Source organism: Marmota flaviventris, chromosome 1 (genome assembly GCF_047511675.1).
Source record: "Marmota flaviventris isolate mMarFla1 chromosome 1, mMarFla1.hap1, whole genome shotgun sequence".
Classification (NCBI taxonomy): domain Eukaryota; kingdom Metazoa; phylum Chordata; class Mammalia; order Rodentia; family Sciuridae; genus Marmota; species Marmota flaviventris.
In genome coordinates, this window is record NC_092498.1 from 45792825 (window position 1) to 45809934 (window position 17110).

Below are 17110 nucleotides of genomic sequence, written 5' to 3' on the forward strand. Positions count from 1 at the left end.
GAAAAGGGGATCATTTAAATGGTATGTGGTAGAGTGCAAGTTCATGTGATTAATCTTTGGTCTTCATGGACACCAGAAATAGGAGACAGAGCTTCTATTAAGTGGAGAGATGTAAAATCAAATGGTGATGTGGGCTTCCATTGCTGCTTTGTGAATGTTAGGTCATTGGGGTCAACATATTCCCAAACATTCTCATATAAGGGAGCGAAGAAAATCTTTCTATAAACCACATTCCTAGAACACTGTCCAAATAGTCTATAAAATTATTTCTAAATTTCTACATGTTGATTACTAAATACCTTTTCATAGACTGTAATACTTCTTATCAAGGGACTACCAAAACTCAAAGTGGATTTCAGTTTAGGAAATTTCAGAGCCCAAATAGTTGAACAGTTAAAATTAATTTTGTTTTTTAAAATAATAAAAAAACTTGAAAATCATAGCAAAAAGTGAATGGAATGCTCTTTATTTTTTATTATAAAATTTTATTTTTTCTTTAGATATGCATGACAATAGAATATATTTTGCCAAATATACATGGAGTAGTATTTAGGATCCCATTCTTTCGTGTGGTTGTACATGATGACAAGTTTCACTGGTCATGTAATCATATATGAACATAGGAAAGTTATGTCCAATTCATTCTACTGTCTTATTCCCATCCCCTCTCCCTTCCTTTAATTCCTCTTTGTCTAATTCAATGAACTTCTCTTCTCCCCATTCCATCTTATTGTGTATTAGCATCTGCATATGAGAAAGAACATTTATCCTTGTTTTATTTGGGGGGGGTGAGATTATCTTATTTCACTCAACCTGATGGTCTCCAATTTCACACATTTACTAGCAAATGCCATAATTTCAATTTTTATGGCTGAGTAATAATCCATTATGTATATATACCACATTTTCTTTATCCATTCTTCTGTTGAAGGGTACCTACATTAGTTCCATAGCTTAACTATTATAAATTGAGCTGCTATAAACCTTGATGTGCCTGCATCATTTTTTAGTATGCTGATTTTACTTCCTTTGGTGTATACAGAGGCATATGACAACTGGGTAAAATTGTGGTTCCATTTCAAGTTTTCTGAGGAATTTCCACACTGCTTTCCAGATTCTTGCAATTCCATAAGCAATTTGTTAGTAAGAATTTCTCCCCACATCCTCACCAACAATTATTTTTACATTTTTTCTTGATAATTGCCATTCTGACTAGATTGAGATGAAATATCAGTGTAGTTTTAGTTTGCATTTCTCTAATCACTAGAGATATTGAACATTTTTCACATATTTGTTGGCCATTTGTATTTCTTCTTCTGTGAAGTGCCTGCCCTTTTCCTTTGGCATGCTCTTTTAATATCATGTATAGACAAAAACCACCCAAGGATTTATGAGAAGTGGAGGATGACAAACTTTTTTTATGTAAAGATATAGATAGAAAAGATCTGTTTCAATAAAACTTTTAGAAAAAACAAATGACATTCTAGTTCTAGCCTTGATTACCTTTGTTGTAGGGATATATACTGTTTTGGCTTTCTGTTTAATATTGATTAAATGTCCAAGATTTTTGAAATTATACATTGACTTTTTGAGGTATGTCTAGTATAGTTGACCATATTTTTTTCGCAGCATAGTCAGTATGTCTAATTACGCCCCCCCCCCGCCCCATACAATTTGTTTCGTGAAGGGGATTAATCTTTAATATACACAAACTATCATATACACAAGTTACTTAATTATGCCTTATTCAACAATTTATATAAACTATTTCAAAAAGGAGCACAGAGAAAAATAAAGTATAATAGAGAGTATTATAGTTTTTGCTACTTCCCAAGATCCAAAATTAGATTATTTAATTCATCCTGATTTTCTTTACCTAAAGTTCAATTCATTGCTTGCATTATGCTTTGATTTTGATGAAGGAAATTAGATACACACAGATCTTCAAAACTGTTGAAATGATATATGTATCATACATGGAAGAAGCTTATAGAATTTAGGGTCATTATAGGGAATAGTAGAAACCCTTCTTAATCAAGAGCCACAAACTATTTTTTTTCTTTCTCTCTTTCTTCTCTCTCTCTCTCTCCCTCTCTCTCTCTCTCTCTCTCTCTCTCTCTCTCTCTCTCTCTTACACACACACACATACACACACACACACAATTAGAAAAGACATGAAATCACATTGAAAAATCACTTTATCAATATTTTACTAAAATGGTCTGTTCTTGAAATCTCATGATTTTAAAATATAGTTAGAATTTAATTATAGATTAATATCAATTACTTATGGTCTGAACAAATGTTATTAAAATGCCCTTTCTTTTAATTGCTAATGAAATTAATGATCATGTTGACTTGTATTTTAATAGTTTTTCATAGGATTTTTTGCAGCCTAAGAAACAATATTATAACTGACATTAATTTGTACTGTTACATTTATTTGCCAGTCTCAAAATAAAGTTGCTAAACAACAATTCAGAATACAAGGAATACAAGGAATTTTATATATATATATATATATATATATATATATATATATATATATATATTCTCTCTCTATATATATATTCTATATATATTCTATATATATATATATATATATATATATATATATATATATATATATATATATCTACCCTAAAATCTTTAACAACTAGGTTATACTGAAATGTTTCTATTAATTTTGTGTTGCTTGTTTGTTTTGTAACTGACAGCTATAAATTATGATATAATTCATTGAAATTCTAGATTACCAAAACTATTTGTTTTCAAATAATTTTTATAGGAAAAATAATGAGACAATATTTTACACATATTCAACTATGTTTATTTATTCATTACTCCTCTGAGTCAGTATTAGTATTCTGCAGAGCTCTGGAACAATATTGAATAGTGGTCACAGAGATATTTTAGATCTACTTTGTTCTTTAAAGATTATGCTTTTGTTACATAGCCCATTTCCTGAGGGACAAGGCGATATTGGCAGAACAGCAAAAATGGAAATTGTGTTGAAGGAGCACAGCAAGTGATGGCACTCTTTGGGGGACAGATTGAAAGAAAATGTTGAGCTTAATTACAGTTGACTTAGGACCAGGAAGAAAGGGGTTAGACTAAATATTTGCTATTGATTTCTGACTCATTATGAACTTTTCAATGGTACAAAAGTTAGTTCTACATCAAAAGCACTAAGACTTTAACATCCACAAAGCAAGCCAGGAATTACCATTAAAAAATGTTTAAAATAGTGTTTTTAGACCCATGGAAATAAAAAAAAAACATGGAAATATCACACTGTAGCATTTTGTATGAAGATTTCAAAACACGGGAGAATTATAATTATTATCACAAATAGTGAACCTTATATTGCATTTCTAAGTATGATACCTGTTAAATTTTAGAAAAATGCCTATACAATCAATTATGTTAATGAAAGAACATTCTGAAAGTAATTTCTAAAAGTCTTGGGAACTCACAAGGAAATTTGATAGTGTGGTGAAGAGCCCAGTTTAGAAGGTGGTATGACTTTGAGAAGTCATGTGAGCACAGTCACCTTTTTGGGCAGCTGAAAGATCAGTTAACTAAATCAATGGTAGATGTGTGTGTGTCTCTGCTTCAGTCTTCCATTCTTTGCCAATCACAGTCACGTAAATCAGATGTTTTTAAACTAGGCTGTCATACATGAAGCTTTCAAATCTAGCGATTGTTGCTTTAATTATTTAATTTCTGAAATTAAAAACTATTGTATTATGTTGGGTTGATAATACCTAAAAATATTGCCTTGTATCTATCTTTCCTTATAAGTCTTATTATTTATTTATTTATTTTTAAATTCTAGATAGGTTCTTGCTATGTTGCCCAGTCTGATCTCTAACTCCCATACTCCAGTGATCCTCCTATCTCAGCCTTTCAAGAAGCTGGGATAATAGGTGTGTGCCACTGCACCTACCTTTCTTAAGGGCTTTTTTTCCTTCTTTTTTTTGGAAGGAGTGCTAACTGGAACTGAGGATTGAATTCAGGGGCACTGGACCACTGAGCCACATCCCCAGCTCTATTTTGTATTTTATTTAGAGACAGGGTCTCACTGAGTTGCTTAGCTCCTCACCTTTGCTGAAGTTGGCTTTGAACTGGAAATCCTCCTGGCTCAGCCTCCCAAGCTGCTGGATTGCATGCATGATCTACCGTGCTCAGTTTCCTAAGTGTCTAAAACAATATTATTATTAAACAGTAAAATTTCAACCTGAAAATAAATGTCCTCTCTATAGATAATATTTTTTCCTAAACAAAATGGAATTTTAATGAATCAGTTTCAGTACCAACTACTAGTTAAAACACCTGTGTACCCAAAAACTCACAATTAAGAAATCTCAAGACATTTCTTTCAGATCAGAATTTTTAAAGAGTAGGTTTTCTGTGTAAGTCCCTTATTCTGTCCATGAGCCCATTTCCCACCCTCTGAGGCTATTTTTGTTTAGACAAAGTCACTATCTCTACATTAGAGTATTTCTTTCCTATCCATACTTTTTTATACTCCTGAAACGTATTTTAACATAAACAATTGTGAGAGCCATTTTAATTATTTTTAAACTTAACATAAATGTTATTATGCTGTATCATTCTATAGCTTAATGCTTTTCCTTCATATTTTAGTAAAGCATATATAACTTCTGATGGCAATAGAGTACATTACACATTATGTAAACATAGACCATTTCCACAATGTTTTTACCCATCTGTTACCTATTGTTTTGATTCCATTTAGCATCAACTATATTAACAAATGATAATTATGTTTACTAATTATGATGCAATGATAAACTACACATATTTACAAAATTCGTTTGTTTCAGAATAATCATAGGGATATACCTTTTACAAATTCGTCTATATATTGACAAATTTTTCTCCAAAATAGCTGGACTAATATGTAATTCCCATATTTGTGTATGAAACTTTGTTTTTTCCTAAAACAAACCTAACAAATATTTAGTAATATTTTTGTCATTAAATTTCAATGTATGTGCAATAGTATGTTTCTGTACTTAATCACGAGAGAGGCTGAGCTTCACTTTAAATGAGGTCACTAAATAATTCTTGAAGATAAAATATTATTAATAATTCTATTTAATTTGTCAATCAAACAAAATAATAGAGAATATTTATACTTGTCATATTTTAAAGATCTTGGCTGTTATAATAGGAAAGTAAGATTTACTGTTGTTTAGAAATAGATAAAAGTGCTATAACATGGAATGCTTTTGTTTGGGTCTGGAATTTGCCTTAAAGGTTCATGCATGTGGTAAAGGCTGAAGACTTGGTTTCCAGAATGGTGTGACTGGAAAGTTGTGGAACTTTTCAGAGGTGGAGCTTAGTGGGAAGTCTTCTAGTTGTTGAAGATGTGTACTTGAAGGGGATGGTGGAGCCTCAGTTCCTTTCTCTTCCTCTTCTGCTTTCTGGTGATGAAGTGAGCAGCTTTTCTCCTTACATCATGTTCTCCCTGACATGATGTGCTGCCTCACCACAGGCACAAAGCCAGTGGGATCCATTCATCATGGACTGGAACCTCCCAAAATGTGAGTCAAAAGAAAATTTTTATCTTTATAAGTTGATTATCTTAGGTTAGGGTTACAGTGATAAAAAGTTGGTTAACACAGGGTTATTATTGCTTAGACCATAGAAAAACACTTTTCAAAAATATATTGGCCCAAAGAGTTTCTTTGTGAAATGAAAACGTATCCAAATAGAACTATGACTATAGCAGAATTTAGGGTAATATAAATTTGACATTTCAAATCATTGAAATATAATTTGCTATTCACAAACTGATAGTGAACTAATTTACTTAATAGATTATAAAATACAAAAAAAATTAATTTTATTTTACAGCAAAAATTTCCTAATACACTAAATTTCTAAGTAAAAATTTACTCACCGAGATACCAAAAAACTATATTAGAAAAATGTTCTGATTTTTCTAATATAGAAAAATTGTTTTCTGTATTAGAAATATAAATATGAATGAAAATATAAATATGAATCATTTTTTCAAAATAATAACAAAGAGAATTCAGAAAGTGTAAAACAAAAAGTTTAAATTTACCTCTGAAAAATTTAACAATGAGCAGGGACAAACTAACATTAAACATTGGAAACATTTAGATATAAAATGATTAATACACACAATAAAAAAGGATTACCACTGACAATAGATTATTAAGTAAAGGAATTGCACAAGTAATTCACAGAGGAAGAAATGCCAATGGAATAGCTTATGAATATATAAACAATACAAAATGGCTTTAGTAATCAGTAAAATGAAATTAAAATAATAATAACCCCTGATAATTTGCTTACCAGGCAGTAATTCTTAAAATGTAAATATGATATTAACATTAAAGATTAATATAATTAAAATTGTATTAATATGTTGTAGAAGACAAATTATGACTTTTTAAACCTTAAATGTGATGTTAAAAATGCAACTATTTTATTTTCTACAGAAATATGCATTTAAATAAATAGATCTGTAGATAACCTTAATTGCATCTTTCATTTTAATAATAAAATAATGGATGATAGTTCAATTCTATTATGAAAATAGCCCATTGATTGATGATGTATACATCCAATGTAAGTAGATGCTGAATATGATGTAGCTGTTAAAATTACAAATTTGATCATTTTTTAGTAATTTATATACAGTTTGAAAATAATTTCACCAAATAAATCAAATACGATTGATAGCAATAGTTATTTCTGAGAAAGATTTGGAATTATGGGTAAGACACGATGAGGGAAATTTTTACCTTATTGTGAATATTAAATACTTATAATAATTTATACTGTTAGTCATGACTGTATTGTGATAAATGTGAATTAAAATAAATTTGAGCTTCAAAACTGTCATCTTAAATTATTCATGAATAACAGATAAAAAGTGATACTATCTTATAACTCTCATTTTATGAACATTATATAATCTATTAATGTTTCTTATGAGAACAAAGTATTGGAACTCATAACTTTTATGCATTAATTTTGACTTTTCATTTTTAGATAATTGTAGATTTGCGAGCAGTAGAACATGTATGTCCTTCACTCCCAATGATAATGTTTGTATAGCTGCTGACACATTAACTTTATATCAAGAAGAGGTATACAGACATTTTATAGTAAGTATTGTGCTTATAGTTCTTTCCAGTGTGTAACTTTAGACTAGAAATAGAAGTATTTAGCTTTAAATCTTAGCTGCAGATAGGGATCTTTATATGTGTTCAAGCATTACAGGAAGATATGAAAATAATGCATTTTAAGCCAATACTGATCAAACTTTTCAATTGTACATCACTATTAATATTGAAAATATGTAAAATGCATGTGTGCTACAGTTCTAATGATAGCAGAATTAAAAACATAAAATAGAAATGAAAAATTGTAAAGACTAAATTAAAATATTTAGAAAATATTGCTTACTTGTTAATTATATTAAATACCATTTGGATTTTACTAAAAATGCTTTGTACTTTTGAATATGTTGATGATATTTGAAAATACCATTTTATTCCTTTGAATCATAACAGTTTGAATGTTCTAAATTTTAAAAGTTTCAATATATGCTCCAAGGACTATCAGAATTAGAAATGAGAAAAATATCTGCCAAAAAACAAAAGCACTGTATTTTGGTGTGTTTGGATGTGTGTGCAGGTGAGCACTTAATTACCACGGGAAACACTTGAACATATTTAAAAATAGAGTGATGAAAGTTGAAGAGAAAGGAAAAAAGAGGAGCAAATTGACAGAATAAAGTTCCAGAGAATAAAGCAGGAAGGAAATTTCATATAAAGGAGCCACGGATAGGAGGTTCACTTCTTTGAAACAGAAGGAAGGAGATTTTGATGAACAGATAAATGCAGATATTCTGTGAATACCTTTTTAGACAAAGTTTTTCTTTTTATATGAGATAAAAACAGATGCTGATTTTGATGGGAATTAAATCTAATCTATACTTTGTCTTGTTTCAATGGAAACTGTTTATAGTTTTAATAAGCCAGGTGCTTATTACTTATTGTATTACAATTGTTTATTGCTTCTCAGCTCTTATAAATGCAATTGTTTTATATTTTAAAAACACTAGTGTCTGCATAGAACTTGAAGTTTTCACACTGCAAGGCAAAGTTTTCATCCTCCACCCGTGCATAGTATACTTCTATTTACTGCATTTGTCACAAGTTAGGTTCTTTGAAAACAGGTGCTTAGAAGCCAACATCTGTGAAAAGAAGGGGAGGAAGCAGGGTTGTGCAGAGAGAGAATTTCTAGAGCTATGCAGGCTCAAAAAACCTCAGCCAACTCCAAAGGGAGCTCCGAAGCCAGAACGCTCATCTTAGCAAACTTCTGGGGCAAAGATGGTCAGGCTTAATGTCCCTTTTTCATTCCATCTAGGCTACCCTGGGAAGGATGTTACTTGTACCAGGCCTGTCATTGAGGTTGAAACTAATGGAATTGATTCTTTAAAGCATATAGAGAGAACAGATCCACAGACCACAAATTGCTAACCAAAAGATGTTTTCTATATATTGAATATGTCTAGCCAGCCTCTATCAATTGCATCTCCTAGCTAAATATTAAAACCAGTTTTTGTCTTCCTTACATATAGTCTCCTCCCTTCCCCTTACTTTCCAATGCCCAAAACCATATATGAAAAATTGATTTTCTAAGTTCAAGAAAAGGGTATTTTCTAATAACCCAGAGATCATTTTATACTCATTGATTAAGTAATCAATGTCAGTGATATCGACAAATTTGGAAAGAAAACTTAAGATCAGAATGCCTCCTGTGCCTACAGAATCAGATACTCTTTGAGTGAACTTAGGGCATGTGTGTATTGCAAAAGTTCTCAGCATGTTAGAACCGACTAACAAATTTTTCTCTGAAGTCCAGGAGAAGAAATAAGTTCTGAAAGGTGTGATGAGGAATGAAGATTGGAATAGTTGCTGCATGTGAAGGAGAGAATATGGACGGCATGGACAAGGAATACAATATGAAAATGGAAAGACTGCAAAGCAACACAATCTGCACCAGACCAGAGGTGACTTGATCAAGCAAATGTCAGAAACAAGACTTGGACATAAAGGTGAATGAAGCTGTTAAGGAGGAATTTGTGTCTGTATTCCCCTTGATAATCTTGACACCCTTGCACATGTCAGAGGATCAATAAATATTTCCTAGGACAAATGCTTTGAAAGTAGAACACACAACTAAATTCCTGCAGAAGCGGAACAAGCACTGATTGCACTCGCTGGTGACTGTTCCAGGTACGTGGCAGAGCCCATCTGCTCTACCAGATGCCCAGTGGTTGATTGGACAACAAATGTGTGGGAGGCAAAAGGCTTCTCTTTCCAAAAAGGCCCCCAGGAATGAGGCCAAGGCAACTGTGCCAGGACCACTCCTAACCTCCGTCAATAGCCTCATAATCATATTGAGCTTCCCTAATTTAACAAGAAACTTCCACAAATATGTCTGGAGAGGATTGACCTGCATTTTGTGGCTTAAAATAAGCAAACTGCGTGTTTCTGATACAAGTAAAATCATAAGATGTATGATCTGCAAGTCTCTGTTGCTTATGTTTGCTGTGCCTTCCTTTAAGCACAGAAGAGCAATCTCTGAGGACACTTAATTGCACAATATTTTAAATTGACCCTTAATTTTCAATAAATTAAATGACAGTAATTTATACATCATTATAGTTCAAATGATTTATTTAGCTCTGATTATACAGGGAGAAGAAACTCGAAAATAACAATTTAATGAATTAAGCTGATTTCATATTTCAAATTCTTGGCTTACTCTTCGCAAGCTTTGAATCATGATTATGTAATCATTGCCTTAAATTTTATTTTTCCTACATCAACATAGGCTTGATGTCATGATAGAATATGTAACCCAAGTTTCATTTTTTGCTATAATACAAATACATGGTAATATCTTAATCGTAAAGCATCTTTTTATATACAGTGATTCTCCCCACTTCCCTAGATAAATATTCCCTGAGCTCAATCTTCTCTCCAGAGTATTTTCATAAGTCTCTTGTTAAATTAGGGAAGCTCAATATGATATGAGTTTGCTCTTTTCTTCTCTCAGATTTTATTTTTTCCTTTCTTCTGCTCAAATGTGCCCCCCTCCCTCCCTCTGATACACACGCGCACACACACACACAGAGTTATTTTATTTTTATTTATTTATTTGGTATCATGGATTGAATCCATTAGCCACTGAACTCTGTCCCTAGCCTTTTTATTTTTTATATTGAGACAGGGTTTCACTAAGTTGCTTAGGGCCTCACTAAGTTGCTGAGGCTAGTTTCAAACTTGTGATCCTCCTGCCTCAGCCTCCTGAGTTGCTGGGATTACAGGTTTGCACCGCCTCTCCAGGCAGACACAGTTATTTCACTACTGCTAGTATACAGTAGATGGGATACCAATTGTTTTAATTCCAGGAAATAGCTTATTAATAATATTGGATGCGTACACCCCCAGTACTACGGTATCTAAGGCTTTGTTTGAATCCATCAAGGTTTCTCAATAAATCCAGAGGCAAACATTATTGTCCTTTTGTCAGAGATGAGGAAAATGGAGCCTAGAGTGTTTTGGGGATGGGCCTGGATCCACATAGCTGCAAATCTGCCAGATTCCAAAACACATGTTCCATCAGGTGCCTCTGCCGCTTCCTTGTCTAGGAAATATTGAGTATTTTTAGAGGGAGGAAGGATATAGAGGCAATATTTCTGTCTTGTAACCGGTTGATATATACAAGTGCCTCTCTGTTGTGAAGTCTGCCCAGTTCTACCTAACACCCAAACAGCACTTTAGAAATGGCCAACGATAAAGTCAGCACTGTAGTTTTCAGGTAATGACACCTTGTCAACACAACCTAGTATTTGAGGGAAAATTCATTGTAAGATGGAATCCAGTAGAAGCTTTGAATGTGAATGAAGAAAATTTTATAAGATGACAAGACACATTTATCTAAACATAAAATGGCAGAAAATGTTGGCTTTGTTTTCTATTTGTTATACAAAGCAAACACACTGCATCTTGAACATGAGAACCAGAGAGATTCAGGACAGGTTATTAACTTACCTTGATTTCTCATTAAAAAAAAAAGTGATTCCTTAAGCCAAAGAGAAAAATCACATTTTTGAAATATAACTACTACCCATGAAAAGGTATTCACTTACTATACTTTTTTTTTCCAACGTTCTAAATTTAGCCAGTTGAATTTCTCTTGTAACTTCTTGCACTAAAACTGCTTCATAAGAGAAATAAGTCTTAACTATAAGATTTATTTCAGAATAAGGTTGAATGAAGAATAAAAACATATATAGGGTTGAACACAAACTATGATATTAAATACTAGTCTATCTTGGGAAATAAGATTGTGTGAATCATAATGTATAAAATGGGAATAATAGTTACAGTCTTATCAAGGATTGGGACAAATTAAATCATATACTATATAAAAGAGCTCGGCATTTTAAACAGCACTGGTACCACTTATTGATATATACTGAAAGTGACATATGGCATTTGTAGAATTTATTATAAATTATAGAACTTAGGTTCAGGCTTTGTTATCCTAATTAAACATATATCTAATTCTAATCACACCCCAAGATTTTGGCTGATATAAATACACAAACCTCTGGAAATTGTTCAGATGTATACACCCAGTCTTCTTTAGTAAGACTTTGTGCTTACCTTCCTTGATCATGCTGTGATACAAATCTCTGTGGACAAATGCAAGAGAATCTGTGAATGAGCATTGATTTGTAAGATGAGGTTATTACAGGGGTTTTAAGCAGGGAGGCTGGTCTTTCAAACAAGAACAGGATACTGCCACTGGCGAGGTAGGCCCAAGTGACCTGGGTTTAAGATTCTTTGCTTTGTCTGTTTCCAACCAGTGAACCCTTTCAGTTATGAGGATCTCAATCTCTTCTAAGCAATGTCCTAACCTTTATGTGAAAGAACTGATGAGGCTGCAAAGTCAACTTCTGTTATAATTTCGCAAACCACTCAATTAAAATTTGTGTCTGACTTTAATTAAGACCAAGCCTGTGGCTATCAGGAACAAGGACTTGTTTTAAGACTGTCATAGGATTTCTGCAGTCATTTTTCTCTAATTTGAATTGAGAGCATAAAGAGCTGAGCTCGTTGTTTTCTCCCTGTAAGTTATCCAGTGCACTCCTTGGGGTCATCCTGACTGCAGTTAACAGTTGAATGAAGCAGTGAGTTGGTCCCCCAAGGAACTTGCTTCATCACCATAAAGCATGGGTGATAATGTAATTAATCATGATGCTACTACATGATGTGGACTTGTAGCATCCCCTCTACCGTGTTGTAAGGATCTGGGTACTATGTTCCTGACCAAGAACATGACCAAACCCATTCCAAACCTCTCTTTTTTTTTTGAGTCTCCATTCCTGCTACCCACGTTTTTCTCAGCCAGTTGAAGGCCAATGAGGAGACATGTACTTCATCAGTTACCTCAACAAAACAACAGCAACAAATTAACATAGAAGAACTGCTAACTAGAGATTGAAAAAATAAAAAAGGCAAAAGGAAGCATTACAGTATTTTGCAGGTAGTAACTGCAAAAAGTACCTGTAAGCTTAGAGTTTAGCAACAAAGGGAAGAGACTAAAATTATTCAAAATTGGGAGCAAGAACAAGAGACTCTCCAGAGAGGATGTTTACATATATGAAGAAGAGGAACTGTCTGAGAGGCGCTGGGACCCCTGATGGGGGTGTCATGAGCCTCAGGAGTTCTGGAAAACCTACAAACTGGTATGGAATGCTGCTGCTGGAACTATTATTCTGCCACCTCCAGGGTGAATAACAAGCATCCCTGAACAATACATTCCTTGTATCTACTCTCTACTTCATACACTCAAAATACATCTATATTGTTATTTTTCAAATCTTCTAAAAATAATTTTCCTTTTGTTAGGAGGGAAAATGTGATATTTTCTTTTTGCATCAAGTAAAATCTATTATACTTTTTTTTTAAATAAGAGAATGGATGACTCAACACCTCCATGCTTGACCTCAACAACTTCTCTTATCTTACCTTCCAATAGAATATATACCAGTAACCAGTCATTATTCTCTCTGCCATTATTATTATTATTATTATTATTATTATTATTATTATTAGGATTGAACCCAGGGCCTTGTGCCTGTGAGGCAGGTACTCTACCAATTGAGCTATATCCCCAGCCCCATTAGTTTGTTTTGCTGTTATTTTAAGATTCCTGATGCATAGAATACCACCTCTATTAGTCTTATTCAAATATTTTTTGTCAAGGCCTAGATCCATTTTTTAAACTATATATTATGTATATGGTAAGAATAGAAAGATATAATAATATGATAAAAATTTTATTTCACTATTATTTTTGCCCCAATTCCTATTTTTTTCTAGTTTATTAGTATTTGCTAATCCGAGAGAAAATATTAGGTGGCACCACTTTGTTCAGTTCTCTCTACGAGTCTGAACTCATTGTGGGAGACTGTGCAGTGAGCTGGATGGTCTGGGTGAGCTGACTGATAATACCCTGAGGGTAAATTAAGATTCAGAGGAGAAGAATATGTGGGAGGAACTACACAAGCTAAACCACAGGCACAAGAGCTCCCCGTCATGTCAAGTGTGCTGTGCTCACAAGGGTGATTCTGAAGCAGCAAACCATTTATTGAGAGAAGGCTTTAGGTATGTCTCCACGGTAATAATAGAGTTTGGGCTTTATGGAAAAAGCACCTGAGTCTAAGCCAAGAAGTAAGGAGTGACAGAGGAAAAGGAAAAGGGTATAATGCCCTGCACACATCTGTGTATTCTTCCCATTATATTTTGAACTGGATTAAATAGGAGAATTAGTAATGAAAAAGATGGAGCTGTCAGAGATCTTTTATTCCTTATATTGAAATACTGGAATACTACTATTTATTTACTGTTTACCTTTTTTAAAAAAAATATTTTTTCATAGTAATGCACAGTGTATAGTAAACTTTGGTATGTTTGGCTATATTTTTAGGCGCACTGCAGATGCAATGAATAGACTCCTTGGGCCCTCATTTCTGATGCTGCTCCCTATTTTGTTTAAGCAAGTGGGAGGATAAGTAACTTGCCCTGCATTTAGTGTGACTCCATATACTAATTATCGTAATTGGAGAAATTTCATTTTATCACTATAATTTTTGCTTCAATTCTGGAAAATGGCATTTTGTTTTTATTTGACAAATAAAATCTATGAATTCTTGATGAGGTACATATGGAAGTTCATCAAAAGTTTATTCCTTCATGGCCATATTTGATGCAAACTAAAACTGCCAACAAGTCATTTACAGAACCTTCCTTATGAACAGGAATAAAACCACAGACTTTGAGTCATGGAGAAGTACATTTTTATCGACTGTATTTCAGATAATGGCAAGGTTATGACACTGTTGACAGAGCTGCTTCACACATCTGTTAAAATTGCTTCATGCTGCAGGATGTTAATAAACAAGTATTTTAACTTCAATGATGCCACAATTTAAAATATTTCAGCTTGTGCTTTGTTTGTGCCATTTTTCTTAAATAAAGTTATTATTTTTATATGTAAGATCATTATTTCTTTAGTATTTCACACAGTTTCCTCACTTAAGGTAATTTTTAATTATAATCACTGAAGTTTTAATAATAATATTTACTTATTTGGATCTATGTAGAGGAATTTTTTACATGACCAAATCTATGTGGTACAATCAAGATACTAATATTTTTCTCTTAAAAGCAAAACAACAAAAAATATATTGCTCTAAGGCAAATAAAAATAAAATTAAAATGTCAAGGTAGCATTTTCTATAATATACCTTTGTATACTGTGATGCTTTAGTATACTAAACAGGAAACAAACCTTTAAAAAGTAGGCTATTATTTGTAGTTTGTTGTAACCACTTGCAGAATTCAGTTTCTCTGTATTGATTCAAGTTTCTATCTGGAATCATATTCCCTTTGCCTGAAGACTTCTTTAATATTTCTCTTCATATCTACTAGCAATGAATTTTCTCAGCTATTTTCAGAAAAAAAATTCTTTATGTCACTTTCATTTTGTAAAGATATTTCCACTAGCTAGAAAATTTTGCTGTGGCAGTTCCCCTTGTCCCCAATTAAGTACCCTCAATAAGTCATTCCACTGACTTCTGATTTGTTTAGTTTCCCTAGGAGGTCTACTACAGTTCATCTCTTTATTCTTATGTATGTATTGTATCTGTTTTAGTCTGTTTTGTGTTGCTAAAATAGAGTAGAGCCAATTGGGTAATTGACAAAGAATGTAATCTATTTTCTCACAATTATGGAGGTCAGGAAGTGTGAGACAAGACCACAGAATCTGGTATCTTGGTTAGGTCCTTCTTATTATGTCCTCCTCTGACAAAAGGCAGTAGGTCAAAAAGGGGTGACAGAAGAGCAGAGGAGAGTGAATCCACTCTTCCAAATCCTTTCATAACTCTTAATCCATTCCAGAATGCAAAGCCCTTTTGACCTAAACACCTCTATCAGGTCCCATCCTTGACACTGCTACTTTGGGGATTAGGATTCCAACAGGTGGATTTTGGAGGGGGATAAAGACGTTCAATCCCTAGTAGTGTTCTTTTGTTTCCTCTGACTGCATTTAAGATCCTCTCTTTATTGGGGAGTTCAGCAATTGGAAAATATGTCTATATGTATTTAAAATTCATCATATTTAGAATATTTGGTCTTCTTGGATCCTTGATTTTTACTGTTTTAGAAATTTTAAGGCATTACTTTTTCATTTTTATACATAGTTTTGTCTTGTTCTTTATATACTTTGTCCTTCTGACATTCCAATTTAATGTGTATTAATCTGCTTGCAATTTTCCTACAGTTCTTTTTATTTCCATTGTGTTTCAGTTTGCATTATTTCTACTGACCTACTTAAAGTAATTATTTCCTTAGCTATCCTCAATGTATCTGTCTTATGGTTTCTCTTTCTTGAAATATCTGTTTGAACATCTACTCTTTCCTCTACATCACTTAACAAAGAAACCATAGATGGTTTAAAATATCGAACAGTTCTTGGATTATCTCTGTTTCTGACTTTTGTTTATTTCTTTGTTCTTTGATAAAGTTGTATTTTTTTATATTAGCTGTCTCATAACTTTTTATTGATTGCTGGGTAGAATAATATTTGTTCTTGGATGTGAGCATGATTGTTCCTTTGTCTGGCTAATAATTGTATGTGGTCAAGTCACTCCATTAAGTAGAGGTATAATTTAGTTTTGTTGCTTCTTTGAGGACTTTTAATGCACCAAAACTTTGAATTCCCTTTGCAGTAATCTACTATGGCTGTGTGGTTATTAATAAGGGGATTAAAACTCATGGCAGTTTTTCTGTGTGTTAATACGCTATTCCAAGCCATCAGTTATTCTAGCACACCTATATCAAAGAAAGAGTCTCTCACTACCCTGCTTTTCTACTTGATGTTTGCTAGTTGGGTGGTAAAGAGCAAGGCTGCTATTTCTGCTTTTGGTGCAGGCTCACAATTAGACAAACCTTGTGACTGGAACTTGGTATGATGCTTCCTCAACTCCCTAGACCCTCTTTTCTTTTGCAGTCAAACTACCTTTTATCTTGGACAGGTTTTGTGCATGAAGTGCGTTCTGCCTGTCTCCCATTGGTAGACCCTACATGATATTGCTATGGGCTCCTGGCAACCCTGGATTGCTTTCTGCTTTTCCACAAAGATTTTATTCTTTTACCAGAAGGCCAGTAATAATAAAACTTTCTCATGCTGTGTCTTCTTCTGCAAGTGTTCATCAAATTCATATGTTGAAATTCTAGCCTTCAAGATGATGGTAGTAGGAGGTGAAACTTTTTGGTTCTTCCTTCATGAATGGTATTAGTGTCTTCATAAAACAGAACCAAAGAAACTCTTATTTCTTCTACCATATGAGAATACAGCAAGAAGGCAAACTCTATAAACCAGGAAGTGTGCTTTTACCACAGATACTGCTTGCACTTTGATTTTTAGAATTCCCAGACTTCATAAATGTAGAAAA